Genomic DNA, 19,422 nt, shown 5'->3' with positions numbered 1-19,422 from the left:
TGTTGGTGTGGGGACAGTGGGATGGGGGCTGCATTCGCCCATTCTTGTGTGGAGCGGTGCCGGGTGAACCCCCTTCTTGGGATGTTCGGGATAAATCCCCTTTCATCAAGTTACAAACACAAATATTCGTGTTTTTCATATAATGTTGTTAAGAAGAGCCAAGTTAGCTACTTTAAATGATGTTATTCATCTAGTCTAGGTAACTTCAGTCATTTGAGGAGTGATGCGATGGTTCTGATAGCCGCACGTGTTAGCGACGAGAAACGTAAAACTATACGATCACGACTCATTTTCTGTTCTATTGTAAATGTGTTTTTGCTCATTCTTGTTTGGAGCCATGCCGGATGTCCCGAACAGCCACCCGGTCATCTTACTGCAACACACGAATGTCTGACAGAAATAAAGTGTCCTTCAAATCAAGTTCTGTGAGATGCCAGTGAACCACACTAAGCAAAAAGAGCATTTCTCCCCGTCAGGGAATTGAACCCTGGTCTCCCGCGTGACAGGCGGGGATACTGACCACTATACTAACGAGGACACGATAGTCTGACTCGGAGCGCCGTGCTAGCTCACGAGGTTACACGCGGCAAAGAGGCCAAATCAACTGAAAGCAAGGCCAACGACGGTCCACGCAAGAGCAGGGCATTGGCCGGGAATCGAACCCCGGCCTCCCGCGTGACAGGCGAGAATTCTACCACTGAACCACCAACGCTTCCGTGACGAGCCAGACGTGACGTCACGTGACAGAACGCCGTCATGCCGTCACGCTAAGACGGGAGGCGAGGGGGTTAGAAAGGGTTACAAAAGGGTTACAAAAGCCAGAGAGATGCACAGTCTCTTTCGTGAGTCTTTCCGTCGGCCTCACGGTGGGGTTCCATGGTGTAACGGTCAGCACTCTGGACTCTGAATCCAGCAATCCGAGTTCAAATCTCGGTGGAACCTACAAGAGCTTTTTATCTGAGAACCCAAACCCGCCCTTGACAGCGGCTGCTTGGTTTCAACCTTCTTCTCAGGACACAGGGTTTGGGACCAATCATCGTCCTGTGAAGAACTGCTGGCAGATCCGGGCGTGGTTGAAGTCAGCCCCTGCTGGACAGATGGTTCCACGTGTCCCGCTTTTTTGTGCAAGTGTAACGCTGAAGAATACGCGTTGTTCAGTTATTGCTAAAGGGACATGTAAAACCATGCCCCCTAATAGTGTTACCATGGTGTTGGTGTGGGGACAGTGGGATGGGGGCTGCATTCGCCCATTCTTGTGTGGAGCGGTGCCGGGTGAACCCCCTTCTTGGGATGTTCGGGATAAATCCCCTTTCATCAAGTTACAAACACAAATATTCGTGTTTTTCATATAATGTTGTTAAGAAGAGCCAAGTTAGCTACTTTAAATGATGTTATTCATCTAGTCTAGGTAACTTCAGTCATTTGAGGAGTGATGCGATGGTTCTGATAGCCGCACGTGTTAGCGACGAGAAACGTAAAACTATACGATCACGACTCATTTTCTGTTCTATTGTAAATGTGTTTTTGCTCATTCTTGTTTGGAGCCATGCCGGATGTCCCGAACAGCCACCCGGTCATCTTACTGCAACACACGAATGTCTGACAGAAATAAAGTGTCCTTCAAATCAAGTTCTGTGAGATGCCAGTGAACCACACTAAGCAAAAAGAGCATTTCTCCCCGTCAGGGAATTGAACCCTGGTCTCCCGCGTGACAGGCGGGGATACTGACCACTATACTAACGAGGACACGGTAGTCTGACTCGGAGCGCCGTGCTAGCTCACGAGGTTACACGCGGCAAAGAGGCCAAATCAACTGAAAGCAAGGCCAACGACGGTCCACGCAAGAGCAGGGCATTGGCCGGGAATCGAACCCCGGCCTCCCGCGTGACAGGCGAGAATTCTACCACTGAACCACCAACGCTTCCGTGACGAGCCAGACGTGACGTCACGTGACAGAACGCCGTCATGCCGTCACGCTAAGACGGGAGGCGAGGGGGTTAGAAAGGGTTACAAAAGGGTTACAAAAGCCAGAGAGATGCACAGTCTCTTTCGTGAGTCTTTCCGTCGGCCTCACGGTGGGGTTCCATGGTGTAACGGTCAGCACTCTGGACTCTGAATCCAGCAATCCGAGTTCAAATCTCGGTGGAACCTACAAGAGCTTTTTATCTGAGAACCCAAACCCGCCCTTGACAGCGGCTGCTTGGTTTCAACCTTCTTCTCAGGACACAGGGTTTGGGACCAATCATCGTCCTGTGAAGAACTGCTGGCAGATCCGGGCGTGGTTGAAGTCAGCCCCTGCTGGACAGATGGTTCCACGTGTCCCGCTTTTTTGTGCAAGTGTAACGCTGAAGAATACGCGTTGTTCAGTTATTGCTAAAGGGACATGTAAAACCATGCCCCCTAATAGTGTTACCATGGTGTTGGTGTGGGGACAGTGGGATGGGGGCTGCATTCGCCCATTCTTGTGTGGAGCGGTGCCGGGTGAACCCCCTTCTTGGGATGTTCAGGATAAATCCCCTTTCATCAAGTTACAAACACAAATATTCGTGTTTTTCATATAATGTTGTTAAGAAGAGCCAAGTTAGCTACTTTAAATGATGTTATTCATCTAGTCTAGGTAACTTCAGTCATTTGAGGAGTGATGCGATGGTTCTGATAGCCGCACGTGTTAGCGACGAGAAACGTAAAACTATACGATCACGACTCATTTTCTGTTCTATTGTAAATGTGTTTTTGCTCATTCTTGTTTGGAGCCATGCCGGATGTCCCGAACAGCCACCCGGTCATCTTACTGCAACACACGAATGTCTGACAGAAATAAAGTGTCCTTCAAATCAAGTTCTGTGAGATGCCAGTGAACCACACTAAGCAAAAAGAGCATTTCTCCCCGTCAGGGAATTGAACCCTGGTCTCCCGCGTGACAGGCGGGGATACTGACCACTATACTAACGAGGACACGATAGTCTGACTCGGAGCGCCGTGCTAGCTCACGAGGTTACACGCGGCAAAGAGGCCAAATCAACTGAAAGCAAGGCCAACGACGGTCCACGCAAGAGCAGGGCATTGGCCGGGAATCGAACCCCGGCCTCCCGCGTGACAGGCGAGAATTCTACCACTGAACCACCAACGCTTCCGTGACGAGCCAGACGTGACGTCACGTGACAGAACGCCGTCATGCCGTCACGCTAAGACGGGAGGCGAGGGGGTTAGAAAGGGTTACAAAAGGGTTACAAAAGCCAGAGAGATGCACAGTCTCTTTCGTGAGTCTTTCCGTCGGCCTCACGGTGGGGTTCCATGGTGTAACGGTCAGCACTCTGGACTCTGAATCCAGCAATCCGAGTTCAAATCTCAGTGGAACCTACAAGAGCTTTTTATCTGAGAACCCAAACCCGCCCTTGACAGCGGCTGCTTGGTTTCAACCTTCTTCTCAGGACACAGGGTTTGGGACCAATCATCGTCCTGTGAAGAACTGCTGGCAGATCCGGGCGTGGTTGAAGTCAGCCCCTGCTGGACAGATGGTTCCACGTGTCCCGCTTTTTTGTGCAAGTGTAACGCTGAAGAATACGCGTTGTTCAGTTATTGCTAAAGGGACATGTAAAACCATGCCCCCTAATAGTGTTACCATGGTGTTGGTGTGGGGACAGTGGGATGGGGGCTGCATTCGCCCATTCTTGTGTGGAGCGGTGCCGGGTGAACCCCCTTCTTGGGATGTTCGGGATAAATCCCCTTTCATCAAGTTACAAACACAAATATTCGTGTTTTTCATATAATGTTGTTAAGAAGAGCCAAGTTAGCTACTTTAAATGATGTTATTCATCTAGTCTAGGTAACTTCAGTCATTTGAGGAGTGATGCGATGGTTCTGATAGCCGCACGTGTTAGCGACGAGAAACGTAAAACTATACGATCACGACTCATTTTCTGTTCTATTGTAAATGTGTTTTTGCTCATTCTTGTTTGGAGCCATGCCGGATGTCCCGAACAGCCACCCGGTCATCTCACTGCAACACACGAATGTCTGACAGAAATAAAGTGTCCTTCAAATCAAGTTCTGTGAGATGCCAGTGAACCACACTAAGCAAAACGAGCATTTCTCCCCGTCAGGGAATTGAACCCTGGTCTCCCGCGTGACAGGCGGGGATACTGACCACTATACTAACGAGGACACGGTAGTCTGACTCGGAGCGCCGTGCTAGCTCACGAGGTTACACGCGGCAAAGAGGCCAAATCAACTGAAAGCAAGGCCAACGACGGTCCACGCAAGAGCAGTGCATTGGCCGGGAATCGAACCCGGGCCTCCCGCGTGGCAGGCGAGAATTCTACCACTGAACCACCAACGCTTCCGTGACGAGCCAGACGTGACGTCACGTGCCAGAACGCCGTCACGCCGTCACGCTAAGACGGGAGGCGAGAGGGTTAGAAAGGGTTACAAAAGGGTTACAAAATCCAGAGAGATGCACAGTCTCTTTCGTGAGTCTTTCCGTCGGCCTCACGGTGGGGTTCCATGGTGTAACGGTCAGCACTCTGGACTCTGAATCCAGCAATCCGAGTTCAAATCTCGGTGGAACCTACAAGAGCTTTTTATCTGAGAACCCAAACCCGCCCTTGACAGCGGCTGCTTGGTTTCAACCTTCTTCTCAGGACACAGGGTTTGGGACCAATCATCGTCCTGTGAAGAACTGCTGGCAGATCCGGGCGTGGTTGAAGTCAGCCCCTGCTGGACAGATGGTTCCACGTGTCCCGCTTTTTTGTGCAAGTGTAACGCTGAAGAATACGCGTTGTTCAGTTATTGCTAAAGGGACATGTAAAACCATGCCCCCTAATAGTGTTACCATGGTGTTGGTGTGGGGACAGTGGGATGGGGGCTGCATTCGCCCATTCTTGTGTGGAGCGGTGCGGGGTGAACCCCCTTCTTGGGATGTTCGGGATAAATCCCCTTTCATCAAGTTACAAACACAAATATTCGTGTTTTTCATATAATGTTGTTAAGAAGAGCCAAGTTAGCTACTTTAAATGATGTTATTCATCTAGTCTAGGTAACTTCAGTCATTTGAGGAGTGATGCGATGGTTCTGATAGCCGCACGTGTTAGCGACGAGAAACGTAAAACTATACGATCACGACTCATTTTCTGTTCTATTGTAAATGTGTTTTTGCTCATTCTTGTTTGGAGCCATGCTGGATGTCCCGAATAGCCACCCGGTCATCTTACTGCAACACACGAATGTCTGACAGAAATAAAGTGTCCTTCAAATCAAGTTCTGTGAGATGCCAGTGAACCACACTAAGCAAAAAGAGCATTTTTCACCGTCAGGGAATTGAACCCTGGTCTCCCGCGTGACAGGCAGGGATACTGACCACTATACTAACGAGGACACGGTAGTCTGACTCGGAGCGCCGTGCTAGCTCACGAGGTTACACGCGGCAAAGAGGCCAAATCAACTGAAAGCAAGGCCAACGACGGTCCACGCAAGAGCAGGGCATTGGCCGGGAATCGAACCCCGGCCTCCCGCGTGACAGGCGAGAATTCTACCACTGAACCACCAATGCTTCCGTGACGAGCCAGACGTGACGTCACGTGACAGAACGCCGTCATGCCGTCACGCTAAGACGGGAGGCGAGGGGGTTAGAAAGGGTTACAAAAGGGTTACAAAAGCCAGAGAGATGCACAGTCTCTTTCGTGAGTCTTTCCGTCGGCCTCACGGTGGGGTTCCATGGTGTAACGGTCAGCACTCTGGACTCTGAATCCAGCAATCCGAGTTCAAATCTCGGTGGAACCTACAAGAGCTTTTTATCTGAGAACCCAAACCCGCCCTTGACAGCGGCTGCTTGGTTTCAACCTTCTTCTCAGGACACAGGGTTTGGGACCAATCATCGTCCTGTGAAGAACTGCTGGCAGATCCGGGCGTGGTTGAAGTCAGCCCCTGCTGGACAGATGGTTCCACGTGTCCCGCTTTTTTGTGCAAGTGTAACGCTGAAGAATACGCGTTGTTCAGTTATTGCTAAAGGGACATGTAAAACCATGCCCCCTAATAGTGTTACCATGGTGTTGGTGTGGGGACAGTGGGATGGGGGCTGCATTCGCCCATTCTTGTGTGGAGCGGTGCGGGGTGAACCCCCTTCTTGGGATGTTCGGGATAAATCCCCTTTCATCAAGTTACAAACACAAATATTCGTGTTTTTCATATAATGTTGTTAAGAAGAGCCAAGTTAGCTACTTTAAATGATGTTATTCATCTAGTCTAGGTAACTTCAGTCATTTGAGGAGTGATGCGATGGTTCTGATAGCCGCACGTGTTAGCGACGAGAAACGTAAAACTATACGATCACGACTCATTTTCTGTTCTATTGTAAATGTGTTTTTGCTCATTCTTGTTTGGAGCCATGCCGGATGTCCCGAACAGCCACCCGGTCATCTTACTGCAACACACGAATGTCTGACAGAAATAAAGTGTCCTTCAAATCAAGTTCTGTGAGATGCCAGTGAACCACACTAAGCAAAAAGAGCATTTCTCCCCGTCAGGGAATTGAACCCTGGTCTCCCGCGTGACAGGCGGGGATACTGACCACTATACTAACGAGGACACGGTAGTCTGACTCGGAGCGCCGTGCTAGCTCACGAGGTTACACGCGGCAAAGAGGCCAAATCAACTGAAAGCAAGGCCAACGACGGTCCACGCAAGAGCAGGGCATTGGCCGGGAATCGAACCCCGGCCTCCCGCGTGACAGGCGAGAATTCTACCACTGAACCACCAACGCTTCCGTGACGAGCCAGACGTGACGTCACGTGACAGAACGCCGTCATGCCGTCACGCTAAGACGGGAGGCGAGGGGGTTAGAAAGGGTTACAAAAGGGTTACAAAAGCCAGAGAGATGCACAGTCTCTTTCGTGAGTCTTTCCGTTGGCCTCACGGTGGGGTTCCATGGTGTAACGGTCAGCACTCTGGACTCTGAATCCAGCAATCCGAGTTCAAATCTCGGTGGAACCTACAAGAGCTTTTTATCTGAGAACCCAAACCCGCCCTTGACAGCGGCTGCTTGGTTTCAACCTTCTTCTCAGGACACAGGGTTTGGGACCAATCATCGTCCTGTGAAGAACTGCTGGCAGATCCGGGCATGGTTGAAGTCAGCCCCTGCTGGACAGATGGTTCCACGTGTCCCGCTTTTTTGTGCAAGTGTAACGCTGAAGAATACGCGTTGTTCAGTTATTGCTAAAGGGACATGTAAAACCATGCCCCCTAATAGTGTTACCATGGTGTTGGTGTGGGGACAGTGGGATGGGGGCTGCATTCGCCCATTCTTGTGTGGAGCGGTGCCGGGTGAACCCCCTTCTTGGGATGTTCGGGATAAATCCCCTTTCATCAAGTTACAAACACAAATATTCGTGTTTTTCATATAATGTTGTTAAGAAGAGCCAAGTTAGCTACTTTAAATGATGTTATTCATCTAGTCTAGGTAACTTCAGTCATTTGAGGAGTGATGCGATGGTTCTGATAGCCGCACGTGTTAGCGACGAGAAACGTAAAACTATACGATCACGACTCATTTTCTGTTCTATTGTAAATGTGTTTTTGCTCATTCTTGTTTGGAGCCATGCCGGATGTCCCGAACAGCCACCCGGTCATCTTACTGCAACACACGAATGTCTGACAGAAATAAAGTGTCCTTCAAATCAAGTTCTGTGAGATGCCAGTGAACCACACTAAGCAAAAAGAGCATTTCTCCCCGTCAGGGAATTGAACCCTGGTCTCCCGCGTGACAGGCGGGGATACTGACCACTATACTAACGAGGACACGGTAGTCTGACTCGGAGCGCCGTGCTAGCTCACGAGGTTACACGCGGCAAAGAGGCCAAATCAACTGAGAGCAAGGCCAACGACGGTCCACGCAAGAGCAGGGCATTGGCCGGGAATCGAACCCCGGCCTCCCGCGTGACAGGCGAGAATTCTACCACTGAACCACCAACGCTTCCGTGACGAGCCAGACGTGACGTCACGTGACAGAACGCCGTCATGCCGTCACGCTAAGACGGGAGGCGAGGGGGTTAGAAAGGGTTACAAAAGGGTTACAAAAGCCAGAGAGATGCACAGTCTCTTTCGTGAGTCTTTCCGTCTGCCTCACGGTGGGGTTCCATGGTGTAACGGTCAGCACTCTGGACTCTGAATCCAGCAATCCGAGTTCAAATCTCGGTGGAACCTACAAGAGCTTTTTATCTGAGAACCCAAACCCGCCCTTGACAGCGGCTGCTTGGTTTCAGCCTTCTTCTCAGGACACAGGGTTTGGGACCAATCATCGTCCTGTGAAGAACTGCTGGCAGATCCGGGCGTGGTTGAAGTCAGCCCCTGCTGGACAGATGGTTCCACGTGTCCCGCTTTTTTGTGCAAGTGTAACGCTGAAGAATACGCGTTGTTCAGTTATTGCTAAAGGGACATGTAAAACCATGCCCCCTAATAGTGTTACCATGGTGTTGGTGTGGGGACAGTGGGATGGGGGCTGCATTCGCCCATTCTTGTGTGGAGCGGTGCCGGGTGAACCCCCTTCTTGGGATGTTCGGGATAAATCCCCTTTCATCAAGTTACAAACACAAATATTCGTGTTTTTCATATAATGTTGTTAAGAAGAGCCAAGTTAGCTACTTTAAATGATGTTATTCATCTAGTCTAGGTAACTTCAGTCATTTGAGGAGTGATGCGATGGTTCTGATAGCCGCACGTGTTAGCGACGAGAAACGTAAAACTATACGATCACGACTCATTTTCTGTTCTATTGTAAATGTGTTTTTGCTCATTCTTGTTTGGAGCCATGCCGGATGTCCCGAACAGCCACCCGGTCATCTTACTGCAACACACGAATGTCTGACAGAAATAAAGTGTCCTTCAAATCAAGTTCTGTGAGATGCCAGTGAACCACACTAAGCAAAAAGAGCATTTCTCCCCGTCAGGGAATTGAACCCTGGTCTCCCGCGTGACAGGCGGGGATACTGACCACTATACTAACGAGGACACGGTAGTCTGACTCGGAGCGCCGTGCTAGCTCACGAGGTTACACGCGGCAAAGAGGCCAAATCAACTGAAAGCAAGGCCAACGACGGTCCACGCAAGAGCAGGGCATTGGCCGGGAATTGAACCCCGGCCTCCCGCGTGACAGGCGAGAATTCTACCACTGAACCACCAACGCTTCCGTGACGAGCCAGACGTGACGTCACGTGCCAGAACGCCGTCACGCCGTCACGCTAAGACGGGAGGCGAGAGGGTTAGAAAGGGTTACAAAAGGGTTACAAAATCCAGAGAGATGCACAGTCTCTTTCGTGAGTCTTTCCTTCGGCCTCACGGTGGGGTTCCATGGTGTAACGGTCAGCACTCTGGACTCTGAATCCAGCAATCCGAGTTCAAATCTCGGTGGAACCTACAAGAGCTTTTTATCTGAGAACCCAAACCCGCCCTTGACAGCGGCTGCTTGGTTTCAACCTTCTTCTCAGGACACAGGGTTTGGGACCAATCATCGTCCTGTGAAGAACTGCTGGCAGATCCGGGCGTGGTTGAAGTCAGCCCCTGCTGGACAGATGGTTCCACGTGTCCCGCTTTTTTGTGCAAGTGTAACGCTGAAGAATACGCGTTGTTCAGTTATTGCTAAAGGGACATGTAAAACCATGCCCCCTAATAGTGTTACCATGGTGTTGGTGTGGGGACAGTGGGATGGGGGCTGCATTCGCCCATTCTTGTGTGGAGCGGTGCGGGGTGAACCCCCTTCTTGGGATGTTCGGGATAAATCCCCTTTCATCAAGTTACAAACACAAATATTCGTGTTTTTCATATAATGTTGTTAAGAAGAGCCAAGTTAGCTACTTTAAATGATGTTATTCATCTAGTCTAGGTAACTTCAGTCATTTGAGGAGTGATGCGATGGTTCTGATAGCCGCACGTGTTAGCGACGAGAAACGTAAAACTATACGATCACGACTCATTTTCTGTTCTATTGTAAATGTGTTTTTGCTCATTCTTGTTTGGAGCCATGCCGGATGTCCCGAATAGCCACCCGGTCATCTTACTGCAACACACGAATGTCTGACAGAAATAAAGTGTCCTTCAAATCAAGTTCTGTGAGATGCCAGTGAACCACACTAAGCAAAAAGAGCATTTCTCCCCGTCAGGGAATTGAACCCTGGTCTCCCGCGTGACAGGCGGGGATACTGACCACTATACTAACGAGGACACGGTAGTCTGACTCGGAGCGCCGTGCTAGCTCACGAGGTTACACGCGGCAAAGAGGCCAAATCAACTGAAAGCAAGGCCAACGACGGTCCACGCAAGAGCAGGGCATTGGCCGGGAATCGAACCCCGGCCTCCCGCGTGACAGGCGAGAATTCTACCACTGAACCACCAACGCTTCCGTGACGAGCCAGACGTGACGTCACGTGACAGAACTCCGTCATGCCGTCACGCTAAGACGGGAGGCGAGGGGGTTAGAAAGGGTTACAAAAGGGTTACAAAAGCCAGAGAGATGCACAGTCTCTTTCGTGAGTCTTTCCGTCTGCCTCACGGTGGGGTTCCATGGTGTAACGGTCAGCACTCTGGACTCTGAATCCAGCAATCCGAGTTCAAATCTCGGTGGAACCTACAAGAGCTTTTTATCTGAGAACCCAAACCCGCCCTTGACAGCGGCTGCTTGGTTTCAACCTTCTTCTCAGGACACAGGGTTTGGGACCAATCATCGTCCTGTGAAGAACTGCTGGCAGATCCGGGCGTGGTTGAAGTCAGCCCCTGCTGGACAGATGGTTCCACGTGTCCCGCTTTTTTGTGCAAGTGTAACGCTGAAGAATACGCGTTGTTCAGTTATTGCTAAAGGGACATGTAAAACCATGCCCCCTAATAGTGTTACCATGGTGTTGGTGTGGGGACAGTGGGATGGGGGCTGCATTCGCCCATTCTTGTGTGGAGCGGTGCGGGGTGAACCCCCTTCTTGGGATGTTCGGGATAAATCCCCTTTCATCAAGATACAAACACAAATATTCGTGTTTTTCATATAATGTTGTTAAGAAGAGCCAAGTTAGCTACTTTAAATGATGTTATTCATCTAGTCTAGGTAACTTCAGTCATTTGAGGAGTGATGCGATGGTTCTGATAGCCGCACGTGTTAGCGACGAGAAACGTAAAACTATACGATCACGACTCATTTTCTGTTCTATTGTAAATGTGTTTTTGCTCATTCTTGTTTGGAGCCATGCCGGATGTCCCGAATAGCCACCCGGTCATCTTACTGCAACACACGAATGTCTGACAGAAATAAAGTGTCCTTCAAATCAAGTTCTGTGAGATGCCAGTGAACCACACTAAGCAAAAAGAGCATTTCTCCCCGTCAGGGAATTGAACCCTGGTCTCCCGCGTGACAGGCGGGGATACTGACCACTATACTAACGAGGACACAGTAGTCTGACTCGGAGCGCCGTGCTAGCTCACGAGGTTACACGCGGCAAAGAGGCCAAATCAACTGAAAGCAAGGCCAACGACGGTCCACGCAAGAGCAGTGCATTGGCCGGGAATCGAACCCGGGCCTCCCGCGTGGCAGGCGAGAATTCTACCACTGAACCACCAACGCTTCCGTGACGAGCCAGACGTGACGTCACGTGCCAGAACGCCGTCACGCCGTCACGCTAAGACGGGAGGCGAGAGGGTTAGAAAGGGTTACAAAAGGGTTACAAAATCCAGAGAGATGCACAGTCTCTTTCGTGAGTCTTTCCGTCGGCCTCACGGTGGGGTTCCATGGTGTAACGGTCAGCACTCTGGACTCTGAATCCAGCAATCCGAGTTCAAATCTCGGTGGAACCTACAAGAGCTTTTTATCTGAGAACCCAAACCCGCCCTTGACAGCGGCTGCTTGGTTTCAACCTTCTTCTCAGGACACAGGGTTTGGGACCAATCATCGTCCTGTGAAGAACTGCTGGCAGATCCGGGCGTGGTTGAAGTCAGCCCCTGCTGGACAGATGGTTCCACGTGTCCCGCTTTTTTGTGCAAGTGTAACGCTGAAGAATACGCGTTGTTCAGTTATTGCTAAAGGGACATGTAAAACCATGCCCCCTAATAGTGTTACCATGGTGTTGGTGTGGGGACAGTGGGATGGGGGCTGCATTCGCCCATTCTTGTGTGGAGCGGTGCCGGGTGAACCCCCTTCTTGGGATGTTCGGGATAAATCCCCTTTCATCAAGTTACAAACACAAATATTCGTGTTTTTCATATAATGTTGTTAAGAAGAGCCAAGTTAGCTACTTTAAATGATGTTATTCATCTAGTCTAGGTAACTTCAGTCATTTGAGGAGTGATGCGATGGTTCTGATAGCCGCACGTGTTAGCGACGAGAAACGTAAAACTATACGATCACGACTCATTTTCTGTTCTATTGTAAATGTGTTTTTGCTCATTCTTGTTTGGAGCCATGCCGGATGTCCCGAACAGCCACCCGGTCATCTTACTGCAACACACGAATGTCTGACAGAAATAAAGTGTCCTTCAAATCAAGTTCTGTGAGATGCCAGTGAACCACACTAAGCAAAAAGAGCATTTCTCCCCGTCAGGGAATTGAACCCTGGTCTCCCCCGTGACAGGCGGGGATACTGACCACTATACTAACGAGGACACGGTAGTCTGACTCGGAGCGCCGTGCTAGCTCACGAGGTTACACGCGGCAAAGAGGCCAAATCAACTGAAAGCAAGGCCAACGACGGTCCACGCAAGAGCAGGGCATTGGCCGGGAATCGAACCCCGGCCTCCCGCGTGACAGGCGAGAATTCTACCACTGAACCACCAACGCTTCCGTGACGAGCCAGACATGACGTCACGTGACAGAACGCCGTCATGCCGTCACGCTAAGACGGGAGGCGAGGGGGTTAGAAAGGGTTACAAAAGGGTTACAAAAGCCAGAGAGATGCACAGTCTCTTTCGTGAGTCTTTCCGTCGGCCTCACGGTGGGGTTCCATGGTGTAACGGTCAGCACTCTGGACTCTGAATCCAGCAATCCGAGTTCAAATCTCGGTGGAACCTACAAGAGCTTTTTATCTGAGAACCCAAACCCGCCCTTGACAGCGGCTGCTTGGTTTCAACCTTCTTCTCAGGACACAGGGTTTGGGACCAATCATCGTCCTGTGAAGAACTGCTGGCAGATCCGGGCGTGGTTGAAGTCAGCCCCTGCTGGACAGATGGTTCCACGTGTCCCGCTTTTTTGTGCAAGTGTAACGCTGAAGAATACGCGTTGTTCAGTTATTGCTAAAGGGACATGTAAAACCATGCCCCCTAATAGTGTTACCATGGTGTTGGTGTGGGGACAGTGGGATGGGGGCTGCATTCGCCCATTCTTGTGTGGAGCGGTGCCGGGTGAACCCCCTTCTTGGGATGTTCGGGATAAATCCCCTTTCATCAAGTTACAAACACAAATATTCGTGTTTTTCATATAATGTTGTTAAGAAGAGCCAAGTTAGCTACTTTAAATGATGTTATTCATCTAGTCTAGGTAACTTCAGTCATTTGAGGAGTGATGCGATGGTTCTGATAGCCGCACGTGTTAGCGACGAGAAACGTAAAACTATACGATCACGACTCATTTTCTGTTCTATTGTAAATGTGTTTTTGCTCATTCTTGTTTGGAGCCATGCCGGATGTCCCGAACAGCCACCCGGTCATCTTACTGCAACACACGAATGTCTGACAGAAATAAAGTGTCCTTCAAATCAAGTTCTGTGAGATGCCAGTGAACCACACTAAGCAAAAAGAGCATTTCTCCCCGTCAGGGAATTGAACCCTGGTCTCCCGCGTGACAGGCGGGGATACTGACCACTATACTAACGAGGACACGGTAGTCTGACTCGGAGCGCCGTGCTAGCTCACGAGGTTACACGCGGCAAAGAGGCCAAATCAACTGAAAGCAAGGCCAACGACGGTCCACGCAAGAGCAGGGCATTGGCCGGGAATCGAACCCCGGCCTCCCGCGTGACAGGCGAGAATTCTACCACTGAACCACCAACGCTTCCGTGACGAGCCAGACGTGACGTCACGTGACAGAACGCCGTCATGCCGTCACGCTAAGACGGGAGGCGAGGGGGTTAGAAAGGGTTACAAAAGGGTTACAAAAGCCAGAGAGATGCACAGTCTCTTTCGTGAGTCTTTCCGTCGGCCTCACGGTGGGGTTCCATGGTGTAACGGTCAGCACTCTGGACTCTGAATCCAGCAATCCGAGTTCAAATCTCGGTGGAACCTACAAGAGCTTTTTATCTGAGAACCCAAACCCGCCCTTGACAGCGGCTGCTTGGTTTCAACCTTCTTCTCAGGACACAGGGTTTGGGACCAATCATCGTCCTGTGAAGAACTGCTGGCAGATCCGGGCGTGGTTGAAGTCAGCCCCTGCTGGACAGATGGTTCCACGTGTCCCGCTTTTTTGTGCAAGTGTAACGCTGAAGAATACGCGTTGTTCAGTTATTGCTAAAGGGACATGTAAAACCATGCCCCCTAATAGTGTTACCATGGTGTTGGTGTGGGGACAGTGGGATGGGGGCTGCATTCGCCCATTCTTGTGTGGAGCGGTGCCGGGTGAACCCCCTTCTTGGGATGTTCGGGATAAATCCCCTTTCATCAAGTTACAAACACAAATATTCGTGTTTTTCATATAATGTTGTTAAGAAGAGCCAAGTTAGCTACTTTAAATGATGTTATTCATCTAGTCTAGGTAACTTCAGTCATTTGAGGAGTGATGCGATGGTTCTGATAGCCGCACGTGTTAGCGACGAGAAACGTAAAACTATACGATCACGACTCATTTTCTGTTCTATTGTAAATGTGTTTTTGCTCATTCTTGTTTGGAGCCATGCCGGATGTCCCGAATAGCCACCCGGTCATCTTACTGCAACACACGAATGTCTGACAGAAATAAAGTGTCCTTCAAATCAAGTTCTGTGAGATGCCAGTGAACCACACTAAGCAAAAAGAGCATTTCTCCCCGTCAGGGAATTGAACCCTGGTCTCCCGCGTGACAGGCGGGGATACTGACCACTATACTAACGAGGACACGGTAGTCTGACTCGGAGCGCCGTGCTAGCTCACGAGGTTACACGCGGCAAAGAGGCCAAATCAACTGAAAGCAAGGCCAACGACGGTCCACGCAAGAGCAGTGCATTGGCCGGGAATCGAACCCGGGCCTCCCGCGTGGCAGGCGAGAATTCTACCACTGAACCACCAACGCTTCCGTGACGAGCCAGACGTGACGTCACGTGCCAGAACGCCGTCACGCCGTCACGCTAAGACGGGAGGCGAGAGGGTTAGAAAGGGTTACAAAAGGGTTACAAAATCCAGAGAGATGCACAGTCTCTTTCGTGAGTCTTTCCGTCGGCCTCACGGTGGGGTTCCATGGTGTAACGGTCAGCACTCTGGACTCTGAATCCAGCCATCCGAGTTCAAATCTCGGTGGAACCTACAAGAGCTTTTTATCTGAGAACCCAAACCCGCCCTTGACAGCGGCTGCTTGGTTTCAACCTTCTTCTCAGGACACAGGGTTTGGGACCAATCATCGTCCTGTGAAGAACTGCTGGCAGATCCGGGCGTGGTTGAAGTCAGCCCCTGCTGGACAGATGGTTCCACGTGTCCCGCTTTTTTGTGCAAGTGTAACGCTGAAGAATACGCGTTGTTCAGTTATTGCTAAAGGGACATGTAAAACCATGCCCCCTAATAGTGTTACCATGGTGTTGGTGTGGGGACAGTGGGATGGGGGCTGCATTCGCCCATTCTTGTGTGGAGCGGTGCCGGGTGAACCCCCTTCTTGGGATGTTCGGGATAAATCCCCTTTCATCAAGTTACAAACACAAATATTCGTGTTTTTCATATAATGTTGTTAAGAAGAGCCAAGTTAGCTACTTTAAATGATGTTATTCATCTAGTCTAGGTAACTTCAGTCATTTGAGGAGTGATGCGATGGTTCTGATAGCCGCACGTGTTAGCGACGAGAAACGTAAAACTATACGATCACGACTCATTTTCTGTTCTATTGTAAATGTGTTTTTGCTCATTCTTGTTTGGAGCCATGCCGGATGTCCCGAATAGCCACCTTACTGCAACACACGAATGTCTGACAGAAATAAAGTGTCCTTCAAATCAAGTTCTGTGAGATGCCAGTGAACCACACTAAGCAAAAAGAGCATTTCTCCCCGTCAGGGAATTGAACCCTGGTCTCCCGCGTGACAGGCGGGGATACTGACCACGATACTAACGAGGACACGGTAGTGTGACTCGGAGCGCCGTGCTAGCTCACGAGGTTACACGCGGCAAAGAGGCCAAATCAACTGAAAGCAAGGCCAACGACGGTCCACGCAAGAGCAGGGCATTGGCCGGGAATCGAACCCCGGCCTCCCGCGTGACAGGCGAGAATTCTACCACTGAACCACCAACGCTTCCGTGACGAGCCAGATGTGACGTCACGTGACAGAACGCCGTCATGCCGTCACGCTAAGACGGGAGGCGAGGGAGTTAGAAAGGGTTACAAAAGGGTTACAAAAGCCAGAGAGATGCACAGTCTCTTTCGTGAGTCTTTCCGTCTGCCTCACGGTGGGGTTCCATGGTGTAACGGTCAGCACTCTGGACTCTGAATCCAGCAATCCGAGTTCAAATCTCGGTGGAACCTACAAGAGCTTTTTATCTGAGAACCCAAACCCGCCCTTGACAGCGGCTGCTTGGTTTCAACCTTCTTCTCAGGACACAGGGTTTGGGACCAATCATCGTCCTGTGAAGAACTGCTGGCAGATCCGGGCGTGGTTGAAGTCAGCCCCTGCTGGACAGATGGTTCCACGTGTCCCGCTTTTTTGTGCAAGTGTAACGCTGAAGAATACGCGTTGTTCAGTTATTGCTAAAGGGACATGTAAAACCATGCCCCCTAATAGTGTTACCATGGTGTTGGTGTGGGGACAGTGGGATGGGGGCTGCATTCGCCCATTCTTGTGTGGAGCGGTGCGGGGTGAACCCCCTTCTTGGGATGTTCGGGATAAATCCCCTTTCATCAAGTTACAAACACAAATATTCGTGTTTTTCATATAATGTTGTTAAGAAGAGCCAAGTTAGCTACTTTAAATGATGTTATTCATCTAGTCTAGGTAACTTCAGTCATTTGAGGAGTGATGCGATGGTTCTGATAGCCGCACGTGTTAGCGACGAGAAACGTAAAACTATACGATCACGACTCATTTTCTGTTCTATTGTAAATGTGTTTTTGCTCATTCTTGTTTGGAGCCATGCCGGATGTCCCGAACAGCCACCCGGTCATCTTACTGCAACACACGAATGTCTGACAGAAATAAAGTGTCCTTCAAATCAAGTTCTGTGAGATGCCAGTGAACCACACTAAGCAAAAAGAGCATTTCTCCCCGTCAGGGAATTGAACCCTGGTCTCCCGCGTGACAGGCGGGGATACTGACCACTATACTAACGAGGACACGGTAGTCTGACTCGGAGCGCCGTGCTAGCTCACGAGGTTACACGCGGCAAAGAGGCCAAATCAACTGAAAGCAAGGCCAACGACGGTCCACGCAAGAGCAGGGCATTGGCCGGGAATCGAACCCCGGCCTCCCGCGTGACAGGCGAGAATTCTACCACTGAACCACCAACGCTTCCGTGACGAGCCAGACGTGACGTCACGTGACAGAACGCCGTCATGCCGTCACGCTAAGACGGGAGGCGAGGGGGTTAGAAAGGGTTACAAAAGGGTTACAAAAGCCAGAGAGATGCACAGTCTCTTTCGTGAGTCTTTCCGTCGGCCTCACGGTGGGGTTCCATGGTGTAACGGTCAGCACTCTGGACTCTGAATCCAGCAATCCGAGTTCAAATCTCGGTGGAACCTACAAGAGCTTTTTATCTGAGAACCCAAACCCGCCCTTGACAGCGGCTGCTTGGTTTCAACCTTCTTCTCAGGACACAGGGTTTGGGACCAATCATCGTCCTGTGAAGAACTGCTGGCAGATCCGGGCGTGGTTGAAGTCAGCCCCTGCTGGACAGATGGTTCCACGTGTCCCGCTTTTTTGTGCAAGTGTAACGCTGAAGAATACGCGTTGTTCAGTTATTGCTAAAGGGACATGTAAAACCATGCCCCCTAATAGTGTTACCATGGTGTTGGTGTGGGGACAGTGGGATGGGGGCTGCATTCGCCCATTCTTGTGTGGAGCGGTGCCGGGTGAACCCCCTTCTTGGGATGTTCGGGATAAATCCCCTTTCATCAAGTTACAAACACAAATATTCGTGTTTTTCATATAATGTTGTTAAGAAGAGCCAAGTTAGCTACTTTAAATGATGTTATTCATCTAGTCTAGGTAACTTCAGTCATTTGAGGAGTGATGCGATGGTTCTGATAGCCGCACGTGTTAGCGACGAGAAACGTAAAACTATACAATCACGACTCATTTTCTGTTCTATTGTAAATGTGTTTTTGCTCATTCTTGTTTGGAGCCATGCCGGATGTCCCGAATAGCCACCCGGTCATCTTACTGCAACACACGAATGTCTGACAGAAATAAAGTGTCCTTCAAATCAAGTTCTGTGAGATGCCAGTGAACCACACTAAGCAAAAAGAGCATTTCTCCCCGTCAGGGAATTGAACCCTGGTCTCCCGCGTGACAGGCGGGGATACTGACCACTATAATAACGAGGACACGGTAGTCTGACTCGGAGCGCCGTGCTAGCTCACGAGGTTACACGCGGCAAAGAGGCCAAATCAACTGAAAGCAAGGCCAACGACTGGTCCACGCAAGAGCAGGGCATTGGCCGGGAATCGAACCCCGGCCTCCCGCGTGACAGGCGAGAATTCTACCACTGAACCACCAACGCTTCCGTGACGAGCCAGACGTGACGTCACGTGACAGAACGCCGTCATGCCGTCACGCTAAGACGGGAGGCGAGGGGGTTAGAAAGGGTTACAAAAGGGTTACAAAAGCCAGAGAGATGCACAGTCTCTTTCGTGAGTCTTTCCGTCGGCCTCACGGTGGGGTTCCATGGTGTAACGGTCAGCACTCTGGACTCTGAATCCAGCAATCCGAGTTCAAATCTCGGTGGAACCTACAAGAGCTTTTTATCTGAGAACCCAAACCCGCCCTTGACAGCGGCTGCTTGGTTTCAACCTTCTTCTCAGGACACAGGGTTTGGGACCAATCATCGTCCTGTGAAGAACTGCTGGCAGATCCGGGCGTGGTTGAAGTCAGCCCCTGCTGGACAGATGGTTCCACGTGTCCCGCTTTTTTGTGCAAGTGTAACGCTGAAGAATACGCGTTGTTCAGTTATTGCTAAAGGGACATGTAAAACCATGCCCCCTAATAGTGTTACCATGGTGTTGGTGTGGGGACAGTGGGATGGGGGCTGCATTCGCCCATTCTTGTGTGGAGCGGTGCGGGGTGAACCCCCTTCTTGGGATGT

At 50.5% G+C, this 19,422-nt stretch overlaps 43 non-coding genes across 43 annotated transcripts; 16 read left to right on the top strand and 27 right to left on the bottom strand.

Moving 5' to 3' along the window:
* Nucleotides 1-465: 465 nt before the first annotated feature.
* On the bottom strand, nt 466-537 carry trnad-guc (transfer RNA aspartic acid (anticodon GUC)). Its single transcript has one exon. It is a non-coding gene; the product is annotated as a tRNA-Asp (tRNA).
* Nucleotides 538-641: 104 nt separating this feature from the next.
* On the bottom strand, nt 642-712 carry trnad-guc (transfer RNA aspartic acid (anticodon GUC)). Its single transcript has one exon. It is a non-coding gene; the product is annotated as a tRNA-Asp (tRNA).
* A 158-nt stretch (nt 713-870) lies between these two features.
* On the top strand, nt 871-942 carry trnaq-cug (transfer RNA glutamine (anticodon CUG)). Its single transcript has one exon. It is a non-coding gene; the product is annotated as a tRNA-Gln (tRNA).
* A 732-nt stretch (nt 943-1,674) lies between these two features.
* Nucleotides 1,675-1,746, bottom strand: trnad-guc (transfer RNA aspartic acid (anticodon GUC)). The gene has a single exon. It is a non-coding gene; the product is annotated as a tRNA-Asp (tRNA).
* Nucleotides 1,747-1,850: 104 nt separating this feature from the next.
* trnad-guc (transfer RNA aspartic acid (anticodon GUC)) lies at nt 1,851-1,921 on the bottom strand. Its single transcript has one exon. It is a non-coding gene; the product is annotated as a tRNA-Asp (tRNA).
* Nucleotides 1,922-2,079: 158 nt separating this feature from the next.
* Nucleotides 2,080-2,151, top strand: trnaq-cug (transfer RNA glutamine (anticodon CUG)). The gene has a single exon. It is a non-coding gene; the product is annotated as a tRNA-Gln (tRNA).
* Nucleotides 2,152-2,883: 732 nt separating this feature from the next.
* Nucleotides 2,884-2,955, bottom strand: trnad-guc (transfer RNA aspartic acid (anticodon GUC)). The gene has a single exon. It is a non-coding gene; the product is annotated as a tRNA-Asp (tRNA).
* A 104-nt stretch (nt 2,956-3,059) lies between these two features.
* trnad-guc (transfer RNA aspartic acid (anticodon GUC)) lies at nt 3,060-3,130 on the bottom strand. The gene has a single exon. It is a non-coding gene; the product is annotated as a tRNA-Asp (tRNA).
* A 158-nt stretch (nt 3,131-3,288) lies between these two features.
* trnaq-cug (transfer RNA glutamine (anticodon CUG)) lies at nt 3,289-3,360 on the top strand. Its single transcript has one exon. It is a non-coding gene; the product is annotated as a tRNA-Gln (tRNA).
* A 732-nt stretch (nt 3,361-4,092) lies between these two features.
* On the bottom strand, nt 4,093-4,164 carry trnad-guc (transfer RNA aspartic acid (anticodon GUC)). Its single transcript has one exon. It is a non-coding gene; the product is annotated as a tRNA-Asp (tRNA).
* Nucleotides 4,165-4,268: 104 nt separating this feature from the next.
* Nucleotides 4,269-4,339, bottom strand: trnag-gcc (transfer RNA glycine (anticodon GCC)). Its single transcript has one exon. It is a non-coding gene; the product is annotated as a tRNA-Gly (tRNA).
* Nucleotides 4,340-4,497: 158 nt separating this feature from the next.
* trnaq-cug (transfer RNA glutamine (anticodon CUG)) lies at nt 4,498-4,569 on the top strand. Its single transcript has one exon. It is a non-coding gene; the product is annotated as a tRNA-Gln (tRNA).
* Nucleotides 4,570-5,477: 908 nt separating this feature from the next.
* Nucleotides 5,478-5,548, bottom strand: trnad-guc (transfer RNA aspartic acid (anticodon GUC)). The gene has a single exon. It is a non-coding gene; the product is annotated as a tRNA-Asp (tRNA).
* A 158-nt stretch (nt 5,549-5,706) lies between these two features.
* Nucleotides 5,707-5,778, top strand: trnaq-cug (transfer RNA glutamine (anticodon CUG)). The gene has a single exon. It is a non-coding gene; the product is annotated as a tRNA-Gln (tRNA).
* A 732-nt stretch (nt 5,779-6,510) lies between these two features.
* Nucleotides 6,511-6,582, bottom strand: trnad-guc (transfer RNA aspartic acid (anticodon GUC)). Its single transcript has one exon. It is a non-coding gene; the product is annotated as a tRNA-Asp (tRNA).
* A 104-nt stretch (nt 6,583-6,686) lies between these two features.
* Nucleotides 6,687-6,757, bottom strand: trnad-guc (transfer RNA aspartic acid (anticodon GUC)). The gene has a single exon. It is a non-coding gene; the product is annotated as a tRNA-Asp (tRNA).
* Nucleotides 6,758-6,915: 158 nt separating this feature from the next.
* trnaq-cug (transfer RNA glutamine (anticodon CUG)) lies at nt 6,916-6,987 on the top strand. The gene has a single exon. It is a non-coding gene; the product is annotated as a tRNA-Gln (tRNA).
* A 732-nt stretch (nt 6,988-7,719) lies between these two features.
* On the bottom strand, nt 7,720-7,791 carry trnad-guc (transfer RNA aspartic acid (anticodon GUC)). Its single transcript has one exon. It is a non-coding gene; the product is annotated as a tRNA-Asp (tRNA).
* Nucleotides 7,792-7,895: 104 nt separating this feature from the next.
* trnad-guc (transfer RNA aspartic acid (anticodon GUC)) lies at nt 7,896-7,966 on the bottom strand. Its single transcript has one exon. It is a non-coding gene; the product is annotated as a tRNA-Asp (tRNA).
* Nucleotides 7,967-8,124: 158 nt separating this feature from the next.
* On the top strand, nt 8,125-8,196 carry trnaq-cug (transfer RNA glutamine (anticodon CUG)). The gene has a single exon. It is a non-coding gene; the product is annotated as a tRNA-Gln (tRNA).
* Nucleotides 8,197-8,928: 732 nt separating this feature from the next.
* trnad-guc (transfer RNA aspartic acid (anticodon GUC)) lies at nt 8,929-9,000 on the bottom strand. Its single transcript has one exon. It is a non-coding gene; the product is annotated as a tRNA-Asp (tRNA).
* A 333-nt stretch (nt 9,001-9,333) lies between these two features.
* trnaq-cug (transfer RNA glutamine (anticodon CUG)) lies at nt 9,334-9,405 on the top strand. The gene has a single exon. It is a non-coding gene; the product is annotated as a tRNA-Gln (tRNA).
* A 732-nt stretch (nt 9,406-10,137) lies between these two features.
* On the bottom strand, nt 10,138-10,209 carry trnad-guc (transfer RNA aspartic acid (anticodon GUC)). The gene has a single exon. It is a non-coding gene; the product is annotated as a tRNA-Asp (tRNA).
* Nucleotides 10,210-10,313: 104 nt separating this feature from the next.
* On the bottom strand, nt 10,314-10,384 carry trnad-guc (transfer RNA aspartic acid (anticodon GUC)). Its single transcript has one exon. It is a non-coding gene; the product is annotated as a tRNA-Asp (tRNA).
* Nucleotides 10,385-10,542: 158 nt separating this feature from the next.
* trnaq-cug (transfer RNA glutamine (anticodon CUG)) lies at nt 10,543-10,614 on the top strand. The gene has a single exon. It is a non-coding gene; the product is annotated as a tRNA-Gln (tRNA).
* Nucleotides 10,615-11,346: 732 nt separating this feature from the next.
* On the bottom strand, nt 11,347-11,418 carry trnad-guc (transfer RNA aspartic acid (anticodon GUC)). The gene has a single exon. It is a non-coding gene; the product is annotated as a tRNA-Asp (tRNA).
* Nucleotides 11,419-11,522: 104 nt separating this feature from the next.
* trnag-gcc (transfer RNA glycine (anticodon GCC)) lies at nt 11,523-11,593 on the bottom strand. The gene has a single exon. It is a non-coding gene; the product is annotated as a tRNA-Gly (tRNA).
* A 158-nt stretch (nt 11,594-11,751) lies between these two features.
* Nucleotides 11,752-11,823, top strand: trnaq-cug (transfer RNA glutamine (anticodon CUG)). Its single transcript has one exon. It is a non-coding gene; the product is annotated as a tRNA-Gln (tRNA).
* A 908-nt stretch (nt 11,824-12,731) lies between these two features.
* Nucleotides 12,732-12,802, bottom strand: trnad-guc (transfer RNA aspartic acid (anticodon GUC)). The gene has a single exon. It is a non-coding gene; the product is annotated as a tRNA-Asp (tRNA).
* A 158-nt stretch (nt 12,803-12,960) lies between these two features.
* Nucleotides 12,961-13,032, top strand: trnaq-cug (transfer RNA glutamine (anticodon CUG)). Its single transcript has one exon. It is a non-coding gene; the product is annotated as a tRNA-Gln (tRNA).
* Nucleotides 13,033-13,764: 732 nt separating this feature from the next.
* Nucleotides 13,765-13,836, bottom strand: trnad-guc (transfer RNA aspartic acid (anticodon GUC)). The gene has a single exon. It is a non-coding gene; the product is annotated as a tRNA-Asp (tRNA).
* A 104-nt stretch (nt 13,837-13,940) lies between these two features.
* On the bottom strand, nt 13,941-14,011 carry trnad-guc (transfer RNA aspartic acid (anticodon GUC)). The gene has a single exon. It is a non-coding gene; the product is annotated as a tRNA-Asp (tRNA).
* A 158-nt stretch (nt 14,012-14,169) lies between these two features.
* Nucleotides 14,170-14,241, top strand: trnaq-cug (transfer RNA glutamine (anticodon CUG)). Its single transcript has one exon. It is a non-coding gene; the product is annotated as a tRNA-Gln (tRNA).
* Nucleotides 14,242-14,973: 732 nt separating this feature from the next.
* Nucleotides 14,974-15,045, bottom strand: trnad-guc (transfer RNA aspartic acid (anticodon GUC)). The gene has a single exon. It is a non-coding gene; the product is annotated as a tRNA-Asp (tRNA).
* A 104-nt stretch (nt 15,046-15,149) lies between these two features.
* Nucleotides 15,150-15,220, bottom strand: trnag-gcc (transfer RNA glycine (anticodon GCC)). Its single transcript has one exon. It is a non-coding gene; the product is annotated as a tRNA-Gly (tRNA).
* Nucleotides 15,221-15,378: 158 nt separating this feature from the next.
* Nucleotides 15,379-15,450, top strand: trnaq-cug (transfer RNA glutamine (anticodon CUG)). Its single transcript has one exon. It is a non-coding gene; the product is annotated as a tRNA-Gln (tRNA).
* A 900-nt stretch (nt 15,451-16,350) lies between these two features.
* Nucleotides 16,351-16,421, bottom strand: trnad-guc (transfer RNA aspartic acid (anticodon GUC)). The gene has a single exon. It is a non-coding gene; the product is annotated as a tRNA-Asp (tRNA).
* Nucleotides 16,422-16,579: 158 nt separating this feature from the next.
* On the top strand, nt 16,580-16,651 carry trnaq-cug (transfer RNA glutamine (anticodon CUG)). The gene has a single exon. It is a non-coding gene; the product is annotated as a tRNA-Gln (tRNA).
* Nucleotides 16,652-17,383: 732 nt separating this feature from the next.
* trnad-guc (transfer RNA aspartic acid (anticodon GUC)) lies at nt 17,384-17,455 on the bottom strand. The gene has a single exon. It is a non-coding gene; the product is annotated as a tRNA-Asp (tRNA).
* A 104-nt stretch (nt 17,456-17,559) lies between these two features.
* trnad-guc (transfer RNA aspartic acid (anticodon GUC)) lies at nt 17,560-17,630 on the bottom strand. The gene has a single exon. It is a non-coding gene; the product is annotated as a tRNA-Asp (tRNA).
* A 158-nt stretch (nt 17,631-17,788) lies between these two features.
* trnaq-cug (transfer RNA glutamine (anticodon CUG)) lies at nt 17,789-17,860 on the top strand. Its single transcript has one exon. It is a non-coding gene; the product is annotated as a tRNA-Gln (tRNA).
* Nucleotides 17,861-18,769: 909 nt separating this feature from the next.
* trnad-guc (transfer RNA aspartic acid (anticodon GUC)) lies at nt 18,770-18,840 on the bottom strand. The gene has a single exon. It is a non-coding gene; the product is annotated as a tRNA-Asp (tRNA).
* A 158-nt stretch (nt 18,841-18,998) lies between these two features.
* On the top strand, nt 18,999-19,070 carry trnaq-cug (transfer RNA glutamine (anticodon CUG)). Its single transcript has one exon. It is a non-coding gene; the product is annotated as a tRNA-Gln (tRNA).
* The last annotated feature ends 352 nt before the right edge of the window (nt 19,071-19,422 follow it).

This window comes from Osmerus eperlanus, chromosome 15 (assembly GCF_963692335.1).
Source record: "Osmerus eperlanus chromosome 15, fOsmEpe2.1, whole genome shotgun sequence".
NCBI lineage: Eukaryota > Metazoa > Chordata > Actinopteri > Osmeriformes > Osmeridae > Osmerus > Osmerus eperlanus.
Note: the sequence above shows the minus strand (reverse complement) of the source record. Positions and strands in the feature narration are given on the sequence as shown.